General features: G+C 37.6%; 1 pseudogene across 1 annotated transcript; it reads left to right on the top strand.

Moving 5' to 3' along the window:
* Positions 1-1,733: 1,733 nt before the first annotated feature.
* LOC308660445 (small ribosomal subunit protein eS6-like) lies at positions 1,734-2,416 on the top strand (annotated as a pseudogene). The gene has a single exon. The product of its transcript is annotated as a small ribosomal subunit protein eS6-like (transcript).
* Positions 2,417-2,673: the final 257 nt, after the last annotated feature.

Below are 2,673 nucleotides of genomic sequence, written 5' to 3'. Positions count from 1 at the left end.
ACATCCATTTGAACTATTCAGGTGTACCTGAAGCACACAGAAACCTCCAAGTGGCCTCAACGACTCTCAGAAAGAGTGCTAACGACCAGATGACTGCAAGGAATATAAATCCTTCCATTCTCCACCATTCGGTCAGAACTGAAGAAGCTTCTTGGATGAGAAGTGAAACGTCTTCAAGGAAAAAGTCCAGTTGCCTTTTGAAAAGGCACCTTTGGGACAAGCATGACCTGGATGACTGAGAATTTCCATAGACATGCCACAAATAGTTAAAGCAAAGATTTTGAAAGGATACGAGGGTGGAATTTATCTTGTACATCCAGTGACATGGAAACTCTCACTGGGCCCATATGCTTTCTTTCTTTTTTGCGGGGGAGGGAGCAAGATGAGAAATTGTTAGTTAATTATAGAATCTGGTCTCCCTCTTATATTTAAATGCATTTCATACATCTGACTAGCCATCTATATATACCTATAGATTGGTTGGTCTAAAGTTCAGAGAAATATCAGGGAAGATTCTTGCAGCAAAATTAACAAGATGAAATGTCAGGATAGAAATGCCAGACTCTTGCCTGGAGGTTTCAAATCTTTTCTTTATGGTGGCAAATGATTTCTCATTGATGCTTCTATTAAATCAGTTTGTGCCATCTGCAAGCCTGAAGAGAAAGGTACAAGAAGCATGTTAGGAAAAAAAAAACATTTCCAAATCTTTCCTGTTTCCTCTCTTTCAAAATAGATTGGGAAGCCTGAGTCTGACACCTCCCATATGAACATGCTAGAATTTGCAACAAAACCCATTGCATGGAGCATACAGATTCAAGACTATTAATTAAACCTTTTCCTGAATTTAGCTTATTCCATCGTTTAAAAAAAAAAGAGAGAGAGATGCAATCTTCTACTGCTTGCAACCAAAGAAAATATTCCTTTGATTGTGGAGCAGGAATAAGGGGAAATTGCCAAAAACCTTCACTGTGTGGATGAGTCTAGATTTTTTTAAAAAAATCTATTTTTAAAATACTAATTAAAAAACCTTCATGCTACTCATGGAATATGTGTCTTCCCCCAAATGATGCTGATATGAATGGTGCAGACTTCAATGCTCAATTAAAAAAAAACACCCACACATTTTATTTGCCCCATAACATTCTGCTTAGCAGCATCTTTCTAAGAATTCAGAATTCTAAAAGAGATCTATGTTTTCTTTATTATTCATTTTTAATTGTTTATTCAAGAGTTAAAATACAAACTTCCAAAAGAACAACCAAGAATAGAACGAAACTATACAGGTCAAAAATGAAAATAAGTGCATTAAAAAAAAGAAAATACACATACATTGTTCCCCTCCTCCTGTTGCAACATTAATAGTTTTTTCCCCTTGCAAAACAGTCTACATTATGTAAGCTTTTATCATTCTAATGACTATTTATTTTGTTTAAGAAATCCATGTTTTTGATTTACTTCCCTTCCAGTTGTCCAACTGGTTCATCAAGAAGGGTGGGTCTCCATGCTACAAGATCTTACTCCAACTTAATGGGTGCATTTTTAGCATATTGCAATTACTTTAATGTGTGTTTTTCCAAGTTGACAATTTTAAGATGTGTGGATTTCAACTCCCACAATGTTGGCTAGAGAATACTTCCTTATTACAAACTATATTTATAATATACAATATTTGCAATACAGGTAATCCTTGACTTACAACCATTTGTTTAGTGACCATTCAAAGTTACAATTGGATGACTGCAGAGGTCCCAGCTGATGCTCTTGATGAAGAGTGAAAGGGATACGTTGTCCACATTAGTGGTGGCAATGACAAACAAGGTTTCCCCATAAAGCAAGGTGTCCTCCCTCATGGCCGTGTCCATCTGCTGCCTAGCAAGGGCCAATCCTTTTACCATCACAGGAGAACTGGAGAACAAAAATGCAAATCTGTTCGAGGATGCATTGTTGATGCGAACTTAAGCATTTTGAACTTGGTCATTATAAAGAAAGGTGAGAAAGATATTCTTGGATTGACTGATAATACTGTGCCTCACCGCCTTGGTCCCAAGAGAGCTAGCAGAATCGGAAAGCTGTTTAATCTCTCCAAGGAAGATGATGCCCGTCAATATGTTGTGAGGAGAACATTGAACAAAGAAGGTAAGAAGCCAAGGACCAAGGCACCCAAGATCCAACGTTTGGTGACACACACACACACCCCAGAGTCCTGCAGCATAAGTGCAGACATATTGCTCTAAAGAAGCAACGAACTCAGAAGAATAAGGAAGAAGCTGCTAAGTCTGCCAAGCTTCTGGCTAAGTCGAGAATGAAGAAGGCAAAAGAGAAACGGCAAGAAAAAATAACTAAGAGGTGTAGACTTTCTTCTCTGAGAGCCTCTACATCTAAATCTGAATCAAGTCAGAAGTAAGCCATGAACTGTGCTCCTAAAAAGGTCAAAATATTTTCTTTATGATCTGGAAAAAAGAAGAAGTTACAATTGTAATGAAAATAGTGACCTATGACCATTTTTCACACTTAACGACCATTGCAGCATCCCCATGGTTATGTGATTTACATTCAGATGCTTGGCAAGTGACTCATATTTATGTCGATTGCAGGTCATGTGATTAGCTTTGGCAACTTTCTGACAGGCAAAGTCAATGGATATAAGCCAGATTCACTTAACAACCGTGTTAC

Source organism: Vipera berus, assembly GCF_964194415.1.
Source record: "Vipera berus genome assembly, chromosome: 1".
NCBI lineage: Eukaryota > Metazoa > Chordata > Lepidosauria > Squamata > Viperidae > Vipera > Vipera berus.
This window is presented reverse-complemented; position numbering and strand designations above follow the sequence as displayed.